Here is a 27,155-nt window from a genome sequence, read left to right as displayed (position 1 = left end):
GTCTGGGGGCCCCACTGCCTGGAGGGGCACCCCAGAGGCACCTCATGTGACTCCCCATTGCCCCTGCTCAGCCCCATAGCCTCTCAGCCACTTGCCCTCTTCGCCGTCTCTCCTGCTTGTTCTGCTGGCCGCAATCGAAGCAGCAGTCAAGCTGCAAAGAGCTCCTTTTCTCCCGCCTCTCAGCTGATCGGCGGGTGGGTGGGGCTTCCACGGAGGCCTCCGTGTAGGCCGCAGTGAAGCCTGAACTCCAGTAGGGCCCAAGCCAGCCAGGAAGGAGGAGGCAGCCAGAGTGTTCTCTGCAGCAGAAGACCCCTTGCTGCCCTGCTTAACCCAGACCAGCATTTGCCAGGTAGAGTGTGAACTCCTTTTTGTGGTTACCTTTCCTGTCCCCCCCCATATATAGGGATCTGCTTGCCATAGGGCTTGGATATGGGGGGGGAGGGACCGAGAAGTCTCTGAATATTTATTTTGAAACAGCTTGGAAAATTTGCTGACTTAAAAAAAACTATCTAAAAAGTCCTATAAGTGGCTTGTGTCACGGCAGAAAATTGCAAAAACTTCTGGAACAGTATTTTATTAATTTTATTTATTCATTCATTCATTTATAAATGCACTTATGTTCAAGTTGTTTTGCAACCCAGAAGGTCTGAGTGAGAACTGTGAAGCATGTGTGGTGCTTTTATTTTATTTTTCTTGTGTGTGAACTGCTCCCCAATAATTTGCAGGGACTTCAGGGTAAATCTGGCCAACATGTGAATGCAGCACCTCCATTCCAGAGGAGATGTGTCTTAAAGGGCTTTAAAAGCCTCCTGTGAAAAACCTCCTGCAATCAAACTTGACTGAATTTGTTCAGAATTCTGAGAAAACAAACATAGGTTCACCCTGCATGGTTGAAAGTCTCCTTTGCTAATCTGCAGCGAGGGGCCCATTTTAATAATTCATCTTTCTAGTGTGTTCTAGGCATTAAAAGTAATACAAATGTATAGTACTCAATGTATATCACTATATATTGTGACGTGTGTGTGTGTATTCAGTGAAATGTATTTGCAGGCAGCATACTTATTTTGGAATATCAGACTTAAATCCTTGGGGGCCTGGGGTGTGTGGAGGCCCTGGACTTTGTGGGGGGGGGGGGGCATTTTAAAATCTTGTCTCTGGGCCCACTCCAACCTTGCTACGCCCCTGGCTAGAGCTTAGCTTTTTTTGGTTTGTTTTTTAAATGAAAGCTGAAATCCGGGAGAATCCGGGTGGGCTAAGCAATCTAGGTGAGATTAGCCCAATCCCAGTGATTCACACATGCATGCAAACCTGGCCTGGGCTCTCTTAGCCCAGTTTTGTGTGCACTTATGAATAGCCTCTGAGGTGCTTCACACAGTTGATGTGAAGCAGCATTAGGGTTAGTGCAGGGAGCCATCCCTGGGTTGCTGGATCAGCCGCCCACACGATTGGCAGGGGCGGTGGGGATCGGGAGCCAGCGAGGCATTCTGGAGAGATCCCTGGGGCTGGGAGGCTTCTTTTAGCCTCCTGGCGGGGGTCTCCTCATGTGTTGCCATGGCACGGAGCCACACCACGGCAGCACATGATCAACTGAATGGGGTGAGTGGAGCGCTCGCTAACCTCATTTAAGGGGAGGGGTAATTTTGGTAGTGTGCTGCCAGGAGCTGTGTGGCTCCCATGGCAGCAGACGTCCAGGAGAAATTGGGCTAGGCTCCGTTCGCCCGATCTCTCCTGGTTGTGAGAAAAGCTTCTCTGAATTTTGTTCCCCATTAGAGCAGTTAAAGTGTGTGTGCGCGCTCTGAAGGATGTGTATCTGCTTTCCTTTCTGCTCCTGCTGTTTGTCCACTCAGAATTGCCTTTTCCCAGCTGCTAATACCGTCTCTGGGGTTACCTATCCCAGAAAAGTCATGATATCTCCCCCCCCCCAGCAAAAGCAGGGCCAATTGTAGCTTTGAAAGTCATTTAGTTTGGGGAAACAGTATGGGAGGAAAGAGTTAGATAACCGTTTCTCAAGCATCATTGTTCTGATCAAAACTAGAGCTCCCTGCAGCTGCATGGAAGAAAAGAAAAGAAAAGAAAAGGGACATTGGAACTTCTGATAGCAGATCTCCCACCTCATGTCTGTTTTGGCCCTATATATAACATAAGAACATCCCTGCTGGATCAGGCCCAAGGCCCATCTAGTCCAGCATCCTATTTCGCATAGTGGCCCACCAGATGCCACTGGAAGCCACAGGCAAAGGCTGAGGGCATGCCCTCTCTCCTGTGGTTACTCCCCTGCAATTGGTATTCAGAGGCATCCTGCCTCTGAGGCTGGAGGTGGCCTATAGCCTTCAGAATGCTAGCCATTGATAGCCCTCTCCTCTGTGAAGTTATCCAACCCCCTTTCTGGGGTATGGATAACCCAAGACACAACAGTGGGCATTTCAAGCATTTATTTGGCTATAATGTACAGGCTGCCTATTTCCTGCTCTGAGATTAGTAGCTCATCAAATTGACACAGACTTGCCCTTCGGAGTCGACACGTACCTTTTTCGGTAGTAATTACCCCATTATCATCACTGACAGGAGTGATCAATCTGTCAGCATCTCAGTTCAGCCAACTGTTTCCTTGCTTACCAGCAGCAGTTAACTTTTGCTGTAGCCTTAAGGCACAAAAAGAGTTGTTCTCCGAGACTCCATTTCCGGATACCGGCAGAAATAATAGCAGACGCACAATCCATTAAAGGATCTGTGGGAATGAATCCTAATCAACTGACAGGAGTTATTATGGCCATAAGGTTGCTGAAACAAAAAAAAAACATCCAGCTGGTCAAAAGGCCTGTGGAAAGTAAAGTACTGCTTTTATGTAACTGAGGGCATGTGGGCCAGTGGACAGTGCTGTGTGATCTGGGTTCAAATCCCTGTTTGGCAATAGACTGTCTGGATGGCCCTTTGGCAAGTATTCATATTTCGGCCTTGAGTCCCCATATGTATTATGGGAATAATGGCGAACTCTTTCAGAATTACTGTGAACATATGAGAGATAAATGCTACTGAATTGTAAACCACCCTGATTAAATTGCACACCTCCCTGAGATTTTATATAGGGCGATATAAAAATATTTTATTTATTTTATTTATCAAATTTGTACACCTCCCCAAACTTTCGTCTCTGGGCGGTTAACAATAGCATAAAACAAGTTAAAAGCGTATACAAAAAACTTAAAACAATTTAACAATCTAAAAATAAACCAGAGATTAAAACCTAAAAAAATTAAGAAGCTGAGAAAGCTTGGGCGAAAAGATGGGTTTTCAGGTGTTTTTTGAAAATTGCCAGAGATGGGGAGGATCATATCTCAGCAGGGAGTGCATTCCACATTCTCAGGGCAGCGACTGAGAAGGCCCGTCTCTGTGTAGCCACCAAACGAATTGGCGGTAACTGGAGATGGACCTCCTCAGATGACCTCAGTGGGCGGTGGGGCTCGTAGTGAATATGATAGATAGATAGATAGATAGATAGATAGATAGATAGATAGATAGATAGATAGACAGACAGATAGATAGATAGATAGATAGATAGATAGATAGATTTTCTTTGAACCAAACTTGGAATGGTTTTACATTTGGAAGAAGAAATAAGACGGAGTTGCAATATTTTTTATTTGTTTACATCAGAGATTTTACTCCTGTAATTCAGATTTCAAGGCAGTGGGAAAAGATGGCATGCCCTGGTTACTTAACTTCCTGATCCTTAACGAGCTTTACATTTAAACTCTGACCCAAATTAGAGATGCCATCAATGTTTAATAATGGGCCGGTTCAAACACTGTGTCATCTGCTGGCCCAACTCCACTGGATAAGGATGTGAGCATACTGTGAGTGTGCACATCCGCCCTGAATGCACTAAGGTGTCTTTCTGTAATCACATTGGGTGTGTGTGTGGTGGTGGTGGGGGGGGTTGTCTGAACTGCTGCTCTACATGCACTGCAAATGCTGGTTTAAACTAAGATTTACAACATATGTATAGGAGCAGCTCAGATGAATCCCACATGACTATGGAAAGGCACTCAAGTGTATTGGGAGGTGATTGTGCATGCTCACCGCTTGCTCACATCTTTATTCTGTGCAGTTGGGCTGCTGGACAATGTATGGTCCGAACTGACAACAGGGTGCTGTTCACATTTCCGAAAACTTGTTTCGGATTTAATCACTACAATTTATTGCTGTAACGTCATATGTCCGGCGTAAAAAGGTTGCTGTATTTTCCGGTTGTTTTTGCAAGACTGCTCCCTCTGCTGGGCACTTTGCTATTTACATTTGGAATGTGATTTGCCTGAACTAAAGCATTTTGCTGCTATTGAGTGGGTAATGTGGAAAGTGCCCAGGGAAAATAGAACTCAAAACCGTCCATGTTCCTCCTCACCATACCTCCTGGGAGCTTGGAAATCCCTTTTTCTCTCCATGCCCATCGAGTCTGAGCCAGAGGCCCTGGCAGCAGCTGTGATGCTGGGGTCAAGGTGTGCAACTCAGTGGGGATCTCTCTTTCTGCACTGGCGAGCTCTCTCATGCCCCATGAAGGTTCCATCACTTGCGAGGCGAGTCTTCCTCCATGCCCGCAATCTGATTGGCTGGCTGCTGAAATTTAAATTTAAAAAAAAATTAAAGGGGGGCCTCACAGCAGTGGGGCCCCTCCAAAGCCCTTCAGGTCTGGGCTCCAAAATGATCTAGGTGTGCCACTGTGTGAGAGCCATCATGGTGTAGTGCTTAGACTGTTGGATTAGGACCAGGGAGATCTGAGTTCAAATCCCCACTCAGCCATGAAACTCACGGGGTGATTCTGGACCAGTCACTTATCTCTCAGCCTAACCTACCTCACAGGGTTGTTATGAGGTCAAACATAACCATGTACACTGCTCTAGGCTCTTTGGAGGAAGAACAGGATATAAATGCAAGCCAGCCAGCCTACCAACCAACCAACCAATACTGTACATGCAAGCAAATAAATAAATAAGGCTGTGGGGCTATTCTCACGACCAGCAAAAATCGGACTAGGAGAGCCTAGCCCGATTTTTGCTGGTCATGTAAACCACCGGGCTCGCAGGCAGCCCGGTGGTTTACAAGCAGGTAACCCGCTGAATTGCCCCTGCCCTTAGCCAAGGTTAGTGGAGCGAGCACTCCCCTAACCCTGTCTTTGTGCTCGTGTGTTGCGGCGGTGCAGCTCCGCACCATGACAACTCACAAGTAGAGCCCTGAGCGGGAGGCTAAAAAGCAGCCTCCGGGCTCGGGGGTCTCTCCAGTATGCCCTGCGCGCTCACGCAAGGCATGCTGGAGCTTCCGGGGGCCATTCAGCCCCTGATCCCTGCAGCCCCCGCCAGCTCTGCAGTGGAATCAGCAGTCGTGTGGGCGGCTGCAGGGGCCACCCAGGGTTGTTTCCCTGCTCGTTTGTGGGGAGAGCGGGCTTAGACCGCTCTCCCCGCAAACCCTCTGGAGGCGGGTCTCACCAATTGTGAGACCCGCTTCAGGATGTTTCAAGGCCCATTCCCTTGCCCCTGCAAATGGTCTTCTGCTCACAATTTAAATTCCAAATATTTCAAGCCCATTTGCCTCTTTTACCCCTGCATGGTCTGCATTCCAAGAGGCAGCTGTTGTTTGGCATTTAGTTGTTTTTCATCACAGAAATGGACTTGAACTTTTAAAACTGAGGATGTAATTTACAGAACAATAGTGTGGTGACCCACATTTGCCCAAGGGCAGGGCATGTGCTATGTAAATGTGATCTCGACAAAAACAAATCACCACTCTTGGGGAAAATAAAGACCTCAACCATTTGGATTTTAAAACGAACAAAAGTCTTGTAAGCAGCTAAGACACATTTCCCCAATAAGCACCAGCAGCCAATCATGGGGCAAGGTGTCATGATACCCAACTACAGGGAATGAAAGGGATCACTCCTGATTGCCTAGGCAATAGCCTTCTACACCTGGCCCCACCCATACTACAGTTCCCAAGTGGCAGTGCAAGAACATGCATTTGGGATGGCGGAGGAAGCAATTGTGGAACTCTGGTGGGTGGGGGGAAGAGCAATCCTTGTGTTTGTCTGCAGATGATGCTCACAGCGGGTGATCCAATTACAATTTGAGCCACGTAGGCTTTGATCATCTCTAATGCAAATTTATTTATTTATTTATTTATGTTTATTGTTTGATCTCTCTACCGCTTTTCATTAAAAGCGGTTTACAATATAATTAAAACAATGCACAATTACAATACATAAAGTATTACATATATATATATATATATATATATATATATATATATATATATATACTGTTTTTAAAACCTTTGTAAAACAGTAACACAAAAAAACCACAAAGCAACAACAGTAAAAACTGTGCTCTCATATAAAAGCCTGGGTGAAGAGCCATGTTCCCCCCTTTTTTCCTAAATACTGTGATGGAGGCTGGGGAGCAGATGCCAGCCGGGAGAGCATTCCAAGGCGTGGGGGCAGTGACTGAGAAGGCCCTGTCCCGCATCCAAGATAGCCAAGTCTTTCTCACCATTGGCACACAGAGCACAGCCCCCAAATGGAGCCCAGAAAAATACATCTGCTGGAATTTCATCTCTGGAGCTAAGAGGTCTGGATCAAGAGATCACCTGGATGAGGGCGCACCCAGGAACACTGTGAGGTCATTCACACTATCGAAAACTGTGTTCTACCCAGGTTTGGGAACTGTGTGTACTCCCAATTTTTGATTGTGTGGAAGCAAGGTTAGAGGAAAACCTGGGTAGAAGTGATTGTGTGGAAGCAAGGTTAGAGGAAAACCTAGGTAGCTTTTTCTCCTACCTTGCTTCCACACAATCACTTCAACCCAGGTTTTCCTCTAACCTTGCTTCCACACAATCAAAAATTGGGAGTACACACAGTTCCCAAACCTGGGTAGCACAGTTTTTGATTGTGTGAATGACCTCAATGCGTTTGATGTTCTCAGCATTTCAGAGGGTGAACATAAGCAAGGTTATGGTCGATCAGACCAAATAGGCAGTTCAGCATTGTGTTTCTGATCAATTATAGTGGTCAATTATATGTACACTTCTGGGCTCTTCAGGTCCAGAAGTGGGACATATAGTGCCTTACCACTGCTCCTTGCCAGTCACTGGTATTCAAAGGCATACTCAATACCTCACACGTAAGAATACAAGAAACCCTCACACAACACCACAGAGAAATGGGGCTGCACTAAGAACCTTACTGAACAGCCTTTAGAGCAGGGTTCTCAACCCTGGGTTCCAGATGTTGTTGGACTACAATGCCCATCATCCCAGCCACAGCCACAACCACATTGGCCATAGTGGCTGGGGATGATGGGAGTTGTAGTCCAACATTTGGGAGTTCTTCACACAACAGGCTTTACCACGAGTTTTCTGCAAGGTTTTTACTGTGAACCTGAAGTTATCCCCCCAAAATGATGCAAGGAGTGGATTTTTTTACCCCAGATATAAATTGGGCTACACTATTAACAGGCAGTGAAAAACCTGAATTGTGTGTGAAATGCTCCCTGATAGTTCGCAGGGACTTTGGGGTAAATTTGCCCGATATGTAAATTTGTAAATATGTAAATTTGCCCGATATTTGCACACCCTCCATGCTGGAGGAGATTTGAGCTAAAGCAGGGTTTCTTAATCTTGGGCCCGCAGCTGTTGTTGGACTACAACTCCCATAATCCCCAAGCAAAAGCCATTGCAGCTGAGGATTCTGGGAGTTGTAGTCCAACAACATCTGGGGGCCCAAGGTTAAGAACTCCTGAGCTAAAGGACTTTAAAAGCCCTGTGTGGAAAAGCTCCCTGGGGGCTTGAGGTTAGGAACCCCTGGCCTTAGGCAATGGTCTGAAGCGGTGCAGATCTACTGTTGTAGCTAAGCAGACCTGGCCTTCGAAGCAGTCTGCACGGGTGACTACCCTGGAATCAGGTGTAAGCAATTTTGAGCATTTTCAGAGGAATAGTGGGGTATACATGTGCTACATAGCAAATTATGTACAGTACATTGGTGAATTCCTCGCTAAAATGATCAGGAAACCATAATCCAGAGGGACAACTTTCCTGTTCCCTTCTACTGCCACCATGAAGGCCAGGGACCTAGGAAGACAGTGTGCCAACCAACCCAGAATAGCTACTCCTTATGTACAATGAAAGATGCTCTTGTCCACCTCTTTTAATCAGCAATTTTAAACCACCCCCCACAACCTTCCCGGCCATTTTACAAAATTATACCTTCCTGTATGAAGCTTAGTGAAGGATACAAGTAGCATTTTGTTAGTTGCCAGGTTTTTCTTTTAATAGTAAGCTAAGCTTAGGAAAAAATATTGGTTCTGCCGTTGACGGCACAAAGCAGGAAAACGGAGTTTGTTTACTTATGTGTGTCTGAAATGGGCTCTCGGATTTAATACTGCAAAGGAGCAGCCCTGGAGCTTGAAGTCTGCCTTGATCCACAAAGGAAGATTGATGTTGAAAAGGACCGTGCCCGCTCTCAAACTTGCCCTGGTGCCACAGAACTGACTCACAGGAAGCCCTCCGACAGGATGCTAAACCGACATCAATGGGTAGCATCTCCTGGTCAGTCGCAACCTGGCCTGGAACTGAACAAACGGCCCACAGGGTAGCCACCTTAATTAATTTTCCATAATTAAAATGCTTAAAAAGCTTTCTGATGTCACTGCTGTTTATCTAACTCACAGCCAGCGTGCACTGGGGCGGAAGGGTGGGTGATTAATCCTCACTGGAGTTCAATTAATTTGCCACTTCAAATACAAAAAACACTCTGTGGTGCAGAGGGTAACATTTTGCAAAATACACATCCCTCTTCTGCTGTGACAGCTGTGCTGGCAAAGAGTAATGAATCCGGACCTCCCTGCTTTGAACCTTGCCTCTGCCATGACCCCACTAGGTGGCCTTAGGCAAGCCACGCCCTCTGAGTCTCCACTGCCAATCAGCAATATGGGGATAATGATACTGATCTTACAGGGTCATAGACATGGGAAGCTGCCTTGTACCAAGTCAGAACATTGGTCCACCTAGCTCATTATTAGACTTGTTCACACAATCAGTAATAGGGTAGGATAAGCATCCTACCCAGGTTCAGGAGCTGTGTGTAAGGAAAGCGTGAAAGCACTATACCAGTTCTTAAGTCTGAACATCTTTTGACAGAGTAATCCACTCTCTTTTCCGTGTTCTGTTGGTCTTAAGAGCCCAACTCAGATATTATGCTGTATGTGAGAGCCAGACTTGTGGTCAAGAGCATGAATTGGCCCCTTTGCTAAGCGAGGTTTGTCTTGGTTTACATTTGGATGGGTGACTACATATGAGCACCATCTGCTGTGAGATATTGTCCTATGGTCAATTGTCTATGCTGCAGCACCTGGAGTCGGGGTGCCAGGATGCACTGCTGAGTGTCGTCGTCCCGTCCCCCCCGAGCTCCAATAATGCACAGTGCAAGTTATTGGGAATAATGCACCATGCAGTTATTGGGATCCCCCTCCTCCCTGAGTGTGCCAGCCACAGCTGCAAGCAGTGCAAGCAGCCACGGCTGACACATAATCAATAAAATTAAGCAAAGGGAGCACTCGCTTCCTTAACCTCATTTAAGAGGGAGGGAGGCTACTTAGGCAGGTTTGCCGCCATGTAGCTGCTGGGCTCAGGCCCGATGCTGAAGGTTCATACGAGCGTGCAAAACCGGGCTGAGCTCCCTTAGCTCAATTTTGTTCGCTCGTGTGAATAGCTTCACTGAATGTAAAGTGTTAATAACTTTACATGTTTACAGCTCTGTACGTGGGTATATTATACACAGATTTACATATCAGCTTTGAACCTCATGTGCAAATGGTGAAAGCGACTCCTGGTTATCTGTCTTCTGCAATAGATTTAGGGAGGGACTCTTTCTTGTTTCTAACACCTTTTGTAACTAATATACTTCTGACTGTTCTTCCTCACCATTGACAAAGTCCTGTTTCCACATGGTGCTAAGAAGCCAGAAGACATCATATTGGACGTGAGACCTTGACAGATGTGTGCGAGCTCTTATGGATGTTCAAGAAGCAAATGGAACAGGAAATATTCTCATACTTCTATGTCCCTTTGCAAGTTTGAACATCTGAGACTGCTCGTTATTAATAAGGTATGCTCATGAGAACAGCCTTCAAGTATACTATGAGGCTATTCACATGATGGGACCAAATCGGGCTAGCCTCTGCTAGCCCAGTTTCGTCCCACTGTGGGAACAGTCGGGCTCAGCTGCAAGCCCGGTGGTTCCTGAGTGGGTAACCCGCTCAAGTAGCCAGCCCCTTAAAATGGGTTTGCAGAGCGGGAGGCTGAAAAGCAGCCTCCCGGCTTGGGGGTCTCTCCAGTATGTCCTGCGCGCTTGTGCAGGGCATACTGGAGCTTCCGGGGGCTGTGCGGCCCCCAAACTCCCCAGCCCCTGCCGACTCTGTTACAGAGCTAGCAGTCATGTGGGCGGCCGATCTGGTTGCCCAGGCAGGTCTACCCAATCGTCTGCAGGGAGAGCGTGCTTAGCCCGCTTTCCCCGCAAACCCAGACAAAGTGGGTCTCACTGATCGTGAGACCTGCCTCTAAGTCAACCGGATCACCTTTATCCACACACCTGTTGACACTCTCAAAGAACTTCAAATGGTTGGCGAGGTAAGATTTACCTTTGCAGAAGCCATGATGGTTTTCCTTCAGCAGGGCCTATTCTTCTATATGCTTAACAATTTTATCCTTGAGAATGCTTTCCATCAATTTGCCCAGCACAGACGTTAAGCTAACCAGCCTGTAATTTCCCGGATCCTCCCAAAATCCTTTTTGAAAATCGGAGTTACATTGGCTACTTTCCAGTTCTCTGGTACAGAGCCTGATTGCAGGGATAAGTTACATAGTTTTGCAAGAAGACTGGCAATTTCACATTTCAGTTCTTTAAGGACTCTTGGGTGAATGCCATCTGGGGACTTTCCAGATGGCACCTTGAAATCGCTTCACTACGTCTAGGCTTGCTGTCCGTCAGTATGATCTGGGTTTTGATACCGTCTTGTATACGGGATCAGCAGGGTGCCATTCACATAGCCACAGCCTGTTTCAGAAATTTCGGGCTTAACATGTTGCGTGTGGGTTGTGAAATAGTAGCTGGTTTTCTGAGTTTTGAGAACAGTTTGCAGGTCTTCTGGAATTACTCAGAAGTAAAAGATTTAGTTCAATGGGCTTCCTCCTAGGTAAGCGTGCATAGTATTGCAGCTGTAGAAGGTTGGCTTCCTTTTAGAGATGTGTGTGTCAATTACCAATTTTGTTGTTGTTGCAAGAGTCCACTGCCCTTCCACAAATTCACTGAGAGGGGGAGGAGAGAGCAGGTGAGGGAAAGCTGTAAGTCTCCTGCCCCCTCCTCCTCTTCTCTCTAAGGTTTCCTCTCCTACCTCGTCCTTTCTCTCTCTCCACTCAAAATCTCAGCAAGGGAGGAAGTGATGTAAAATCCAAAGCAGCTAACTAAAAACGTTAGGGCTAGCTGTCATATTTTACCACACTTCCTCCCCCACAGCACCCTGGCCAGTGTTCATCTGTGTGCGGAATGAATTTTGTTCTGGGCGGCAGTATCAAGGAAGTGTGCACACACATGCAAGCAGGGTGCGGCCTTCCTGATTCAACCTGAGCAAGATCTAAAATTAACTGAGTGGACATCAAAAATGTGTGAGTGTGCACACATGTGCACGCCTTGGAGGAAACAATGGCCCTGGCCCTGGTGATTTATTAATTTTTAGTTTTCAAGACAGTTTAGAATATAATCTCTCATCACCTCTGTCTGTAGCCTCTGTCCCTGAGAAACTCGATTCAGGCTCATCGCTCAGTATCCTTTGCTGTGGAAACAGATGCAAAAAAGTTGTTTAGCTTATCTGAAATCTCCATATCCTCCTTAATAATCCCTTCATCATCTAACTGACCAACAGCCTCCCTGGCAGGTTTCCTGCTTCTGATGTATTTAAAGAAGTTTTTGTTATTTCCCTTGATGCTTTTAGCAAAATGTTCATCAAACTCTCTTTTCGCCTTCCTTATTGTCTACTTGCATTTCTTTTGCCAATTTGGGTTCCTTTCTGTTCTCTTCACTTGGGCAGACCAGACCAGTCCATCAGTCATGAGAAAATGGGCAGACAGAGCAACATTCTTATGCTACTGCAGTTTATTGACCATAGTTGTATTTTTATAGACTGCCCCAAGCTGAAAGCAACTTATAAAATGTCCTAAGGGCAATATTTGGAATTTTACTGTTTGGTATGACATTTTATTGTTGTAGCAATTGGCCCCTCCCTTACCCTAAAGAGTGAACTGGAAGGGAACCCTGTCCTGTCTGTCAGGCAGTGACCTCTGGGGATCAGCCACTCAGCACATGGTGACCGGGACTTAGAGGGCCTGGCGGCAGGAAGTAAATTGGTTCTTTGTCCTCAGTTGGAGCCGGGCAGGGGAAGCAACAGGTTGGCATGGCAGCAAACAGGAACTCTGCAGGTGCCTGAAATCTATACCATGGATTTGGTGAGTTCAGGGGAAAAGCCAGGGCTTGGCTTCAGAGAAGCATTTAGCCAGGGAACTGTGTGTTAGGTAGCTGGCATCAGATTTCTTTATTTTAGTGCTTGGCAGATCCTTACAACTGGTCTATTGTGTTTTATCTGTAACATAAGAATGATGTACTTGTGCCCTTTTTATCCATCCAGGGCACTGCAAAAGTCTCTGTAACCTTACAACGGGGCGGGAGGGGGGGCTTTTTGAATTATCTTTGCAATTGGGTAAACAAGATTTTAAAGTGTATCACTCCAATCACTCATATCAACTGGAGTGCTTTTTGGAAATATTCTTGCAAGTACTGAGTGTTTCTTTTCCCTGTAACGGGAGCTGCTAGAGCCTCAGACCAAAGCAGTCTGTAGTCTTTTGAATAAAGTTTTCTCTTTTTATTCTTTGTAATTTCACCTGTCTGAGTGGATTTTTTTTACTCAGGAAAAAGGGGTTTTACTCTGGTGCCGACACGCCTCAAGGTTAATTGTTTGGCAATCTACCAAGTTTTCTTACCTCATGTAGGTTGCATGTGGGAGGTTTTTGTATTTTTCCATTCGGGTAAATGAGGAGGAGAGTCCCCTGGACATTCACCCAAATCCAGGATGGGGGGCAAACTCTGTAATAATTTGGGTGTGGTGGCAGCGATTATCAGAAGGACAGCCTTGTTGAGCAAACATGGCGGGAATGAATCAGCATTTTTCTTTCCCCCATGTGGACTTGCTCTTAGACAAAGGCTAGGCTTAAATCCGCCATTCACCAGTCTCCATTCGTTACAATTGTATCTGTTAAAGTGTACACGGCCCCACGAATCCAGTACTGAGGAACAGTGTAGGGTGCTAGGGTGGATCTCAAAACCAGAATTTCTAACAGCCACTCTCTGATCCTTTATTTCCTGCAATATCCATACTCTGGCTCTTTAGTCAGTCAGGTAAATTAGACTCTAGCTTCCACTGCAGGTAAGTTTACTCTGCATGGTAAATGCTTTCATACAATACACAAGTGCTTTGTTATGGTACGTAAAGATTTACCTCTGAATAGCTGATGATGGAAAACCCCAAGCACTATCTAGGCTGCATTGCTGGGCTGACCACCATCGGCTAACCCCTGGGCTGAATATGATCAGCTGACCTCACAGCCCAGTGAGGACCCATCCAGCCCTATTAATCCACTGCCTCCAAGACAGCCCTTCTTGCCTCTAAGACAGCAGCTTGCTACATTGCACCAGTTCAGACATGACATGCAACCACGGTTACATCCCCAAACTTTGAGAACACACAATGGGTGCCTTTGGATGTACCTCATAACTGCAGGTACAACTGACCCGCAGTTTGTCTGCAGTCCCCTGGTGTGCTCCCAGACTAACAGAAGCTTTATTCTGGGAGCTGGCAAAGGGGGTGGGACTGGCTGTGCGGGCTTCCTCTGACCCTGGAAGAACAGCCCGTGCCAGCCAATAGCATTGAAGCCATGGGAGGAGCTTCCTCCCTTAACTGGTTTGGCAATCTGGATGACACAATGGAGCCCCTGGACCCTTGTTTAGGTGAGTGTAACTCAATTGTAACTGAGGGTTCCATTGGAGGTTTGGGGGAGGAATCCGAACCACAGTTGGGCCCGAGAACCATGATTCCAATTATTCGGATGTCACAGGGGACCAACATGAGGTGACTTTGACGCAGATTTCCAGTGATGACCAAAGGCAGCCATTCCCACCAAGATTGGTTGTTTTATCCAACCCCACCAATCTTGGTTTATTCTAAACAACTTCTCTAAAATGAACTGAGTTATGAACCAAAGGTTTTAAGTGGGTTTCAGATAAACTGCAGGCAGTTTATTTAGGGAAGCTAGCTAAACCAAGATTAGTCCATTCAGACATCATGACCAATCTTACTTTGTTTTTAAACTCAGTCAGAGTTGAATTCTGCTTAAGTTTTCATGGGCAAGGAAGGCACAGGGCATACTGGGGAGACCCCTGAGCCGGGAGGCTGCTTTTAAGCCTCTAGGCTGGGGGTCTACTCGTGAGTAGCCGTGGTGCGGAGCTGCTCTGCAGCTACTCACGAGCAGTTAGCCCAGGATTGTGGCGTGCTCGCTTCGCAAACCTGGGCTAAGAGGTGGGCTACAGGAGCAGGTTAGCCGCTCCAGAACCACGGGGCCCGGCTGCAAGCCTGGTGGTTCTTACAATCACAAAAATCGGGCTAGGATTTTTTTTTGTGATCGTAAGAATAGCCCCATTGAGTTGTTACAGGACATAGGGACATAGGAAGCTGCCTTATACCAAGTCTGACCATTGGACCATCTAGCTCAGTATTGTCTACACTGACTGCCAGTGGCTCTCTAAGGTTTCAGGCAGGAGTCTCTCCCAGCCCTACATGGAAATGCCATGGAGATTGGGACTTTCTGTGTGCAAGCAGACACACACTGAGCTCAAGCCCCATCCCCTAAGGTGAGTATCTTACAGCAGACAGAGCTTGAATGAATTCACCTACCCAAATGGAAACCAGGGCAGATTCTGCTTAGCAAAGTGGACAATTCCTGCTAACTACCACAAGATAAGCTCTTCTGTACAAGTAGTTAATATTCTAATGACTGAGGATGAGCTTTTGAGAATGAGCTCAGTAAAAGGTCAAAACAACACAGAGTAAACAAATATTTCTGAACTGAAACACAAGTTCAATTCAGGAAAAACAGTCAACTTTCTTTGAATTGTAAGGTGGGGAAAGGTGATTGGACTAACCCTGGACCCTTTTTCTTTTTGAGTATGAAAGGGAAATTCTGAGCCTACATTGAACAGAGGTTTCAGATTGAACCACAACTCTAGGAGACACCAAAACACAGTGGAATTCAGGTGGAAGTGTAGGTTTGGTAGCACCCCCCCTTTTTTTTTTAACCTCAGGGGGCCATGTTTGGAAAAGTCTGTTGGCAGCAGTGTGTTCTCTGATATTTTGTTAATAATATATGGCAATTAAAGCAGAAATAATGCTGACAAGTTCTTGATGAACTACAATTATGTGATTTCCCTGTAGGCTAATTACAATTGGATAGACCTGTCCCACTTTGGATGCAAATAAGACAACCCATTTATCTGAAGGAACATTATAGCAATACTTTGTGGAGAAGTTTAGAGGAGAGCCTATCTTCCAACCTCAGGTTGTTGAATTTCCAGAATGTTTTTTTAACAAGCTGTTTGCTCAACTGTCACCCTATTAGAATCCTTCAGTGCCTGAAGGTATTTCTTTCTGCATGTTTGTGAGCGAAACTTGAGATTTAACCTCAGTATCATATAGATATGCATGGAGTCTAAGACAACAACTATTTCCCCCCCATCTGCCTTCCCTCACCCCAGAACAAACTTTGCTTGCCAAGGAACCACCTCCAATTAGACATTTGACAATGATGTCTCATGACATTTATGACTTCCCATGTATCTTCATTATCTGCACATTTTAGCCAGAGAAAGCAATATCATGCAAAAAGAGTAACACCTAATCCGTATTGAGATGTAAAACGTTTGCAGAAGGAGGTTTCTCTGAGGGAAAGGAGGTTCTAGTTCTATGAAGAGCCTTGTGTGAAATAAAAGCAAACCAATTCCATTTTCCCAAGCAGATACTGAGGCTATTCACATGGGGAAGTGAGCGGGAAGAGCGGGCTAAGCCCATTCTTCCCACTAACGAGTGGGGAGGGAGCCCTGGGCGGCCAGATTGGCCGCCCACACGCTTGCTGGCTCCAAGATGGAGCCGGTGGAGGCTGGGGAGCTCAGGGGCAGCGTGGACCCCGGAAGCCCCAGTATTCCCTGTGTGAGCGTGCAGGGCTGTGTGAGCGTGCAGAACGTGCAGGTGAGCGTGCAGTATGCCCTGTGTGAGCCTGCAGGGCATACTGGGGAGACCCCCGAGCCGGGAGGCTGCTTTTAAGCTATCTACTCGCAAATAGCTGTGGCGCGGCTACTCACGAGCAGATAGCCTGGGTTTGCGGAGTGCTCGCTCCGCAAACCCGGGCTAAGGAGTGGGCTACAAGAGTGGGTTAGCTGCTCCAGAACCACCGGGCTCGGCTGCGAGCCCGGTGGTCCTGACGACCCGCAAAAATCGGGCTAGGCTTTCCTAGCCCGATTTTTGTGATCGTCAGAATAGCCCCTATCTCTTGGAGATGGCTGTTGTGGCAATCTATCTCCATCTGAAGGTGAAAGGTTCTGAAGATGAACATGATTCCAACAGACATTGCCTTGGGGAGTATTTACTATATTTATTATTATTATTATTATTATTATTATTATTATTATTATTATTATTATTTCTTGTTTACACAGTCAGACAGGTGATATTGACTGGTTTGTTTTATCCAGACTTCGAGTCCTTCCCAAGGACCTGGGATGGCTGAATTTTATTGTCAGTTGTTATAGATATCGTCGCAGAATATAGGCTGTTCCCAGTAAAGCTGCTTTTTGTAATTGGCTGATGGTGATTTCTGTGGCCCCTATGGTGTTGAGGTGCTCTTCAAGGTCTTTTGGAATGCACCCAGGGTGCCAATTACCACTGGGATTATTTTGGTCTTTTTCTGCCACAGCCTTTCAATTTCAATTTGTAGATCTTTCTATTTTGTGATTTTTTCGATTTCTTTTCCTTCTATTCTGCTATCCCCTGGTATTGCTATGTCGATTATTTTCACTTGTTTTTCTTTCTTCTCGACTACATTTATATCTGGTGTATTGTGTGGCAGATGTTTGTGTGGCAGATGTTTATGGCTTGTATGGTGTTCCAGCCATTGAGTTTGGACTTGAGGATTTTTCGAGCTCTCCTGATGTATTCACTTCCCATTTTTCTTTTAACTTCAGTGTGTGCGATGTTATCAGCCTGGAGAATGCCCAAGTATTTGTAAGGTTCTTTCTCTTCCAGGTTCTTGATCTTGCTTCCATTGGGCAGTTCTATTCCTTCTGTTTTTCTTATTTTCCCTCTGTTCATTATTAATGCAGCACACTTGTCTAGTCCAAACTCCATTGCTATATCACTACTGAATATACGGACAGTGCTTAGCAGTGATTCGATTTCTGACTGGGACTTTCCATACAACTTCAGATCGTCCATGTACAGCAGATGGTTGATTTGACTTGATGTTTTAGATGTTTGGTATCCGAGGCCTGTTTTGTTTAGTATTTGTGAAAGTGGGGTCATGGCGATTACAAACAACAGAGGGGATAGTGAGTCCCCTTGGAAAATGCCTCTTCTAATGCTAACCTGTCCAAATGTCTCGCCATTGATTGTTAACTGTGTACTCCACATGCTCCTTGCTTTTTTAATAAATATCTGAATGTTTTTGCTGACACCAGGTGTTTCTAAACATTTTAGTATCCATGTGTGAGGCAATGAATCGAAGGCTTTCTTGTAGTCAATCCATGCAACACTTAGATTTGTTTTTCTTCTCTTGCAATTTTCTAAAATCATTTTGTCAATCAGCAGCTGGTCTTTTGTGCCTTATTATTATTATTATTGTTATTATTATTATTATTATTTCTTGTTTACACAGTCAGACAGGTGTTATTGACTGGTTTGTTTTATCCAGACATCGAGTTCTTCAGTGGGATGGCTGAATTTTATTGTCAATGTTGTTGTTATTGTTATAGATAGCGTCGCAGAATATAGGCTGTTCCCAGTAAAGCTGCTTTTTGTAATTGGCTGATGGTGATTTCTGTGGCCCCTATGGTGTTGAGATGCTCTTCAAGGTCTTTTGGAACTGAACCCAGAGCGCCAATTACCACTGGGATTATTTTGGTCTTTTTCTGCCACAGCCTTTCAATTTCAATTTGTAGATCTTTGCATTATGTGATTTTTTCTATTATTATTATTATTATTATTATTATTATTATTATTATTACATTTATATCCTGCTCTTCCTCCAAGGAGCCCAGAGCAGTGTACTACATACTTGAGTTTCTCTTTCACAACAACCCTGTGAAGTAGGTTAGGCTGAGGGAGAAGTGACTGGCCCAGAGTCACCCAAATAGTTTCATGGCTGAATGGGGATTTGAACTCGGGTCTCCCTGGTCCCAGTCCAGCACTCTAAACACTACACCACGCTGGCTGCTATATAAGATCTAGGTGTTGTATCTTCCCCCTGCACAGTTCCAAATGCCTGGGAACTTTGCATCCAAACTCTGTCCCCAGGAAACTACTTTGATAATGGTTGAACCCTGTGCCAAACATTGAAATCATGCTGCTGTCATTTCTTCTGTTCTGTGTCCAGTCATGGAAAATCTTTCTGATCTGGCCACTGGGATTGAAGCTTGGAAGGTGCCATTTGTAAGGGGGTCCTCAGCTGAACACACCATGAGAAGTTCTACTGTTTTTAAAAAATTATTAATTCATTTCTATGCTGCCTAGAACTTGCATCTCTGGGCAGTTTGTTGAAGATCTGTTGAAGATCCCAAAGCAAGGGGAGTAGATTTATATGCCAACAGAGCTAAATATAGATCACCCCCCTTTTCCAACAACCCTTTCAACATTTTTATTGCTTTGAGGGTAATGGGGGCTACTCAGGGGCGTAGCTAGGGGAGAAGGGGCCCGTGTTCATCCCTCTCCCTGGCAGCCCCCCAGAGTGAGGGAGATAATGAAGAAAATAGAAAGGGGTGAAGTTGGGGGGCCCTCAGGAGCTGGGGGCCCATGTTCTTTGAACCCTTTCGCTCAATTATAGCTACGCCCCTGGGGCTACTGATACAATGTTCAAAATTGTACATCTCTGCAAATGCTTTGAAGCTGTCAGAGACATACTGAGGTCCATTGTCTAAAATAGAATGGTCAGGAACTCCATGTCTAGAAAAAATAGCTTTCAGTTTTTGTACGACCTGATGAAAGGTGAGAAAGCAAGACAAAGTCAATATACCTGGAAAAATAATTAGCAACAATAACATATATATTCCCTTGCCTGTCAAACAAATCTGTAGTTATTTGCTGCCAGGGTCTCTCAGGTAGCTTTGTCGAAATTAAAGGTTCAGGGTTCTGTTTTATTGTTTTAAGACAGGTCTCACAATTGCCAACTAACATTTTTATTTGCATACTCAGTCCAGGCCACCAAATAGTCTGCTGTGCTCTTGCTTTGCACTTAGTAATGTCTTGGTGGCCTTCGTGAATTTCATTTAGTATATCCCTCTGAAGTTCTTTAGGGATGACAATACGCTGCCCTTTCATGAGCATACCATCGACGAGGTGCAGATCATTTCAGTCTGGCCAATAAGGTCTCACCACCAATGGAAGTTGTTTCCAGGCACACATCCTTGTTGGCAGAGGCAAATTACTGTCTGACATGTGGCATACTGGCATTATGCCATGCAAATTTGCTGGAGCCACACTTTTGTTGCTGGAAGAGAAGTTTGAATGAAGTCAACATAAACTTTCACTTCTGTGGCCGAAGCCCATTCATCCTTTGGCTGTTGTAAAGGAACAGGTCTCTGGAAAGTGCATCTGCTGGTACAAGTGACTTTTCTGGTACATGCTCAGTGTCAAACAAAAATCTCAGAAGGTGAAGGTGAAATCTTAGAGTCCTTGGAGGAAGGTCATCCAGGGGTTTTGAGCTAAGTAAGGTCACTAAAGGTTTGTGATAAGTGTGTATAGTTAATTTTAATCCCACCAAATAAAAACTAAAATGTTCACAAGCCTAGTTAATAGTTAACACTTCCTTTCCCACCTGAACATAGCACCACTCTGTGTCAGTAAGACATTGAGAAATGAATGGAACTGGACGTTTCTCACCCCCTGGTTGAATCTGACTAAGCACAGCTTTCAAGCCATATGAGGAAGCATCCTTAGTCACAATTGGGTACTTTTCAGAATACGGTGTCAAAACTGGAGAAGAAAGCAACTGTTTTACAGCTGCAAATGCACCTCTTTGTGCATAATCCCAGGTCCACAGAGCATCTCTGTGGAGATATTCCCATAAGGGCTTCATGACTTGCACAAGATTTAGTAAAAAAAAATCCAAGATAAATTGCCATGTCTAAAAACCAGTGCATTGCTGATACGTCCAGAGGCTCTGATAGATTTATAAATGCAATAAACTTATCTGGATTGGGTTGGATTCCCTTGTCACTAATGATATGTCCTACAAACTTGAGGCTTGTTTTCCCAAATTCACATTTTTCATTCAATGTGAGGCTCACTTGCTTGAAATGCCCCAGAATTGCCCAGAGCCTCTCATCATGTTCCTGATAGTTAGTGTCACGAACCAGAATATCATATGCATGACAAAGAACTCCTGGTAATCCAGATACTAGTTGTGAGACTCTCTTTTGAAAATGCTCTGGAGCAGACAAAAGAACAAATGGAAGATTGGTTGAAACAATGACCCTTTTCTCATGAGTTTATAGAGAGGAAGTCCTAAAGAGCTTACCTCCCTGCAGATGATCATTCCACTGTTCCAGTAGCTCTGAGTGTCATGGTGCTGGGACATGTTGCCAGGCATTGCCCTGCCCCATGGAGCTCCAATAATGCACCGCGTGAGTGCACAATGCGTTATGGGGATCCTTCTCCCCTCCCTGAGTCTGCCAGCTGCAGCTGCTTGCAGCCACTACTGACACACCATCAAAGAAACGGGGTTAGGAGAACACTCGCTCTCCTAACCTCATTTTCAAGAGTGGCTCTGTAGGTGGGTTTGCCACTGTGGTGCTTCCGAGCAGGGGCACACCTAGGTAATTTTGGTGCCCAGACCTGAAGGGCTTTGGAGGGGTCCCCCGCCCGCTATGGACTTGCGACACTCTATTCAAACTGTGCAGGCATGCCAGAGAGCCTCACAGTTCTCAAGAGCCGCTGGGCCGAGCTGTCAGGCAGCGACTGGGTGGGCATGGAGGGGGGTCTATGGTGGATTAATGTAGTAGCAGATGTAGCATTTGCTACGGGGCCCTGCATTTTCGAGGGCCCCACATGCCCGGCTCCCAACTGGGAATTAAAGTTAAAACTTTACCTGTTTTTTTGTTTTGTTTTGTTTTACATTTTATATCCTGCTCTTCCTCCAAGGAGCCCAGAGCGGTGTACTACATACTTAGGTTTCTCCTCACAACAGCCCTCTGAAGTAGGTTAGGCTGAGAGAGAAGTGACTGGCCCAGAGTCACCCAGCTAGTTTCATGGCTGAATGGAGATTTGAACTCAGGTCTTCCCGGTCCAAGTCCAGCACTCTAGCCACTCCACCACGTTAGATAAAATATCGCTTTTCTGCTAAACGTGCCTTTTAAGAGAAGGCCCAGGACAGCATTTGTCCAATGGCTGTTGCTGGTGCCTACCACATTTTTCTTTTTAGAGTGTGAGCCCTCTGGAGACAGAGAATCATCTATCCACTCCTTATTTTTCTATGTAAACCACTTTGAGAATTCTGATTCACTGTAGTAGTAGTAAGTGTGAGTTTCTGGCTTGGTCTCCCATACTTCAAAATATAGCAAAGGAAAAAAATTGAATTACTTTACTGTGCAAGTAAATAATTTATGTTTTAATATTTACTAGCCTACCTGCACAGAGCATCTGTGCGCTTTTCGGGGCCAGCTGGTCCCTCCTGTCCCACTCTCTCTTGCCCTCCCTCCCCCTCCCTCCTGCCCCCTCCTGCTCCACACTTTCTTGCCCTCCTTCCCCTCCCCTCCTGCCCCACACTCTCTTGCCCTCCCTCCCCCTGCCTCCTCCCTCCCCCTGTCCCCTCCCTCCTGCTCCATTCTCTTGTCCTCCCTCCCCCTCCCTCCTGCCCCCTCCTGCTCCACACTTTCTTGCCCTCCTTCCCCTCCCCTCCTGCCCCACACTCTCTTGCCCTCCCTCCCCCTGCCCCCTCCCTCCTGCTCCACTTTCTCTTGTCCTCCCTCCCCTTCTGTTCCTCTCCTTCTTCCCCCTACCCGCACTGTGCATCTTATCTCAGCGGGTGGCAAGCAGGGAACCTCCTCCCAGGCAGCGAAGTCCAACCACCCATTTGCCTCCCACCCCAGACTCCAATGGGAGCCCGTCCTGCCACCACTGCCTCCCGCTCCCACACCCGGAAACCAGGCCAGGCTGAGGATGAGGCTGTGCCTGTGCTGCCACCGCCACCGCCTTTTCCTTTCCCGGGACGGCCTGACAAGACCAGGCCGTCCGGCCGCCTCCCAGCCGCCAGCCAAGCCCGCCTCCTCAGGCTGTTTTGTGGCCCGCCGATACTGCCCACTGCCATTTTTTTTTGCCCACAACTCTCGCCCTTGGGTGGTGGAACTCTCACAACATGTCGTGAGAATTCCACCGCCAAATCCAGGACACGCATGCCGGCTAAGAGAATTAAACATATAGATGTGCATTTAAAAAAAAAAATTAGGGACTCTTTATAACATATGCTATAGGCCTCACACTAGCTTAATCTGGCCCTGGGCTGGGTGGTGGCAGGAGGCCACCCTGGGCCTTGGAGGCCACTGCTCCAAGGATTCTGTCTGCGGTTTACCCTAGGCCATGACATCTCCTATTAAACTTAGCCCTTTCATATATGATATGTTGTCTCCCAATGAAATGATTATCAAAAGCTTCTTTCACTTTTGGTCTTCTGTAGTGAGGGGTAAGCTACACAGAATATCCTCTGCAGTGTCTCCCATAGCAACAATGAGAGCAGTCACTTGGGGTTCCTGTGATTTTGTGGTTGTAGGTTGTTCTAATTATTCTTTCTTTGCCGACTCAAAGAAAGGATCCCATTCTGACACCATGTAGTGTTTCCAAAAAAAGACCAGCAGCCATTTTGGAAGAACACAAATACTTCAAGAAAGCCTCCCAGGGGAGACAGTCCTTCCTTTATTTAACACCATCTCTTAAATATATTGAACCTTGAACCCTTTAAGTGCCATACACTATTATGCCACAGATGTGCACTAACCATCTTGGTCATCTCATATTGTTTGTCTCCCATATCTAATAATCAATGGTACACAGCTTCTGTATATGCGGCCCCTTGTTTCCACTAGTTTAGTGGAAACATTAGTATTGTTTCCACTACTAATATACCACTTTTCAACAAAAGTTTCCAAAGTGGTTTACATAGAAAAATAAATAATAAACCCATAAGATGGTTCCCTGTCTCCAACGGACTGACAATCTAAAAAGAAACATAAGGTAGACACCAACAACAGCCACTGGAGGGATGCAGTGCTGGGGTTAGATAAGGGCTCTTCCCCCTGCTAAATATTGGATAGGGCCACTTGCTCTGCCCCTGCTAAATATCTCCCCCTGCTAAATACTGGACACCAGCTATGCATATGCACTTACAGGGAGCTTACCATATGAAAGAGAACAGAGAGGAAGGCAGCAGTAACAAAGCATCCATACTGTCGTGGGCTGGACAACTGAAAGTGCGTGGGGAGCTACCATTATATTCTGAGTAGCACACCTGTTGCTCCTCCTCCAACATTTAGACATTAAGGCTAGAAAACACAGAGAGGGTAAAGTGCCTGGGGTGGGGTGACTCAAGTGGGGGGCTTTCAGCAGGAGGAATGGCCCAAGGTATTACAACAGGGGTGGGCAAATGTGGTCCTCCAGCTGTTGTTGAACTACAGCTCCCATCATACATTATGGCTGGGAATGATGGGAGTTGTAGTTCAACAACAGATGGAAGGCCAAGTTAGCCCACCCCTGTTTCACAAGACATGAGAAAAGGCTACAAAATGCTGCCTTTCCCCATACCAGTCTCTTTCAAAACTGAGCCTTGCAAGCTTTGACAGTGGCACAGGAGATGTGGAGGAGGGAAAGTTTCCAGCGGCTGCCACCTCTTCTCTCCTCTTGCTTCTTTCAAACTTGGCAAGGAGAGGCACTCCTTCAAAGCTTGCAAGGATCAATTGGTCCTGAAGAGCTGCTCCAATGGCAGAATGATGGGCCCCAATAATCTGCCACCTGAGGCCACAAGTCTTACTTTGCCTCATGAAGGGGCCGCCTTGGTTTAGCACCCAGGTGCAACCTTAGTTATCTCTTGCATCACCAGCACACTGGTTCCACTGTGAGCCTGGCAGATTGCACTCTGTGGTTCGATGGCACCACCTAGCTTGCAATGCCAGCTTCCCCGAGCATTTGGCTAGCTGACCCCAAGAGCCAATCCCCATATACCACCAGTCCCTATACAATTCTAGCCTCAGGGCTTGCTCCTCAGTATGAGCAACTCAGCTCTGCTGTGGGGGCTGCCTAAGGATCTGCTCGCCTTTCTGACTGCTACCTTGGATGTTGAACCCTGCCTAGTTTTGATTAGATACCTGCCTCTGGCCTCTCTGATCCAGTTTGCTGCTCTGGGTTCAAATCCTGACTGTTTTGAGCCATGCCTTCTGACCTGCTTGGATTAACAGCCAGCATCTTTGGTTACCTGAATTCAGCTGCCTTGAGTTGGACTCTTGTGAGGCCTGACAGAGGGAAAACTGCTATCAGCTGCCCTATAGTTGCCATGTGGCGCTGTGCCCCAAATCCTAAAAAGGTGATCAAGCTCTTCAAATTAATGCTCTGTTTCATAGTGCCAGGATAAATGTTTATCTAGTGGACCTGATGCCAAAGCACCCTTTCAATACTGCCTGTCAGTGCCCGTAAGCAGTCAAGGGATCTTTTGCTCCAAGCTTTTCCCTGTGTTAAAAAAAAACCCAGAAAAGTAAACAACGCGTCTGAAGCAAGGAACAGGGTTAAATCTTCGTTCTGCTGAAGGCAGTCATATCATGTCCCCATTTCATTCCCAGTTTCTAGTATCTCCAGAGGATAAAATGTGATTCAGTTGCATTCTCCTTTGATCTTGAAACAGCTGGCATCAGAAATCCATGCATGACTGGAGGTTATTTGCAGTGGAATGAAGTCACCTTAATTTCAAGCACCTTTCTGTAGAATTGGATGATGCTTCCCCACAAGGTCTGGCAAAGCTTTGATATGTCCCTGCCTTCTTCCTCTCCCCCCAATCCCAGCTGCATGTTCTAAGAACCAAAATTCACTGCAACTCTATCCTTCACTCAGCTGTTGTCTCCTTCAAAGGGACTTTTCTGTTTTGCTTTAGGAAACTATTGCCATTAACAGACAGCTTTAAAAAACCTTTGATCGCTCTAGAGACTTTTTTCGGCAGCATTGATGATGACTTCAGTATATTATTATTTTTTGCCTTCTCTCGCTCCATTTCTGTTGCATGATGCTTATTTGTCCGTAGGTTCACTCTTTGTTAATTATCCAATAAGGCTACAAAAACCGATTTTTTTGGTCATGTCAGATTATCTATTCTCCCCCCCCCTTCTCCCTCTTGTGTGTGTGTGTAACTATAAATACAGATAAATGCTACCTTCTTTCATGTGGTTCAACTTTAAATTAAATTTGCCCTGCAGGCAAAGATGAGAGGACATGAACAAACTCCTATTCCTGACAGACATTGGAAGGAAAGCTTGATCTTGAAACAAGTCAGGAAGTATTTTGTCAATAATAAATCATTATCAAGTGTCCCAAGGAGGGAAAGGTTGAGTGAGGGTCTTTAATCCTAGAGGCCAGGTTGGAATCACAAAAGGGAGCCATGCCATTAACGTTCAACGTTTGCTCATATAGGACATAGGTGAACACTTGTGCTTAGACAAGCGGTTTAGAGAGAGAATGCCGGTCATAGGAACAAAGGAACATAGGAAGCTGCCATATACTGAGTCAGTCCATTGGTCCATCTAGGTTGGTATTGTCTACACAGTCTGGCAGCAGCTTTTCCAAGGTTGCAGGCAGGAATCTCTCAGCCCTATCTTGGAGAAGCCAGGGGAGGGAACTTGGAACCTTCTCCTCTTCCCAGAGCAGCTCCATCCCCTGAGGGGAATATCTTATAGTGCTCACCAGGGGCGGAGCCACCATTGGGCCAACGAGTTCAAAGAACCCGGGCCGCTGACCAATCAGGGGCCATGAGAGCGGCCCCGACACGCCCCCTGCATCTGATGTCAGATGCGGGGGTGGTAGTTTAGCTCCCGAGCGGGGGCCGCACAGCCCCTTCAGAAGCTAAACTAAGGCTGGTGCTGCATTTGCAGTGCCAGCCAGGAGCGGCTCTTCCCTGCAAAGGCAGGGAAGAGTCGCTCCTGGCTGCATGCTGTGAACGCAGCGCCAGCGCGGCCCCTTCAGGAGCTAAAAGACTGGCACTGCCTTTGCAACGCAGCCCAGGAGCGGCTCTTCCCTACAAGAGTGGGGCCCCTTCTGCAGTTAAACTGCAGAAGGTTTAACTTCCGCTTGGCCCCTTCTGCAGTTAAACTGCAACTCCCGAATGGAGCCTCAAGGCTCCATTCGGGAGCAAGACCATGCCCCCCGTGTATGCTGTCCAACACGGGGGCATGGCTAGCCCCTGCGTCTGACATCAGATGCGGGGGCGGGGCTAGTGGGGGCACCCGCCGTGGTTGCGCACGGCCCGCCGGCGGGCTGGCTATGCCCCTGGTGCTCACTTCTAGTCTCCCATTTATATCCAGCCAGGGCAGACCCTGCTTAGCTAAGGGGACAAGTCATGCTTGCTACCACAAGACCAGCTCTGCTCTCCATCAGTCATTAGAGAAAAGATGGCAAAATGGAGATGGGAATAATGGGCATATTAGGCCTAGTTTTTTAGATACTTATTGAGTGGGTTAGCCTGCTCTCCCTGCAGATGTGCAGGGAGCCGTCTCTGGGCAGCCG

At 46.4% G+C, this 27,155-nt stretch overlaps 1 long non-coding RNA gene across 3 annotated transcripts in view; it reads left to right on the top strand.

Moving 5' to 3' along the window:
• The first annotated feature begins 245 nt into the window (after window positions 1–245).
• The window catches only part of LOC128348890 (uncharacterized), a 30,159-nt gene continuing 3,249 nt past the window's right edge, over window positions 246–27,155 (top strand). The window contains exons 1-2 of one of the 3 annotated variants that reach the window (XR_008318407.1): window positions 246–349; window positions 25,288–25,391. This is a non-coding gene — a long non-coding RNA (uncharacterized LOC128348890). Of the gene's footprint in view, window positions 350–12,433; window positions 12,541–25,287; window positions 25,392–27,155 lie in introns of those variants that run through there. The other 2 variants (XR_008318405.1, XR_008318406.1) reach the window with 2 other exon arrangements.

Source organism: Hemicordylus capensis, chromosome 3 (assembly GCF_027244095.1).
Source record: "Hemicordylus capensis ecotype Gifberg chromosome 3, rHemCap1.1.pri, whole genome shotgun sequence".
NCBI lineage: Eukaryota > Metazoa > Chordata > Lepidosauria > Squamata > Cordylidae > Hemicordylus > Hemicordylus capensis.
This window is presented reverse-complemented; position numbering and strand designations above follow the sequence as displayed.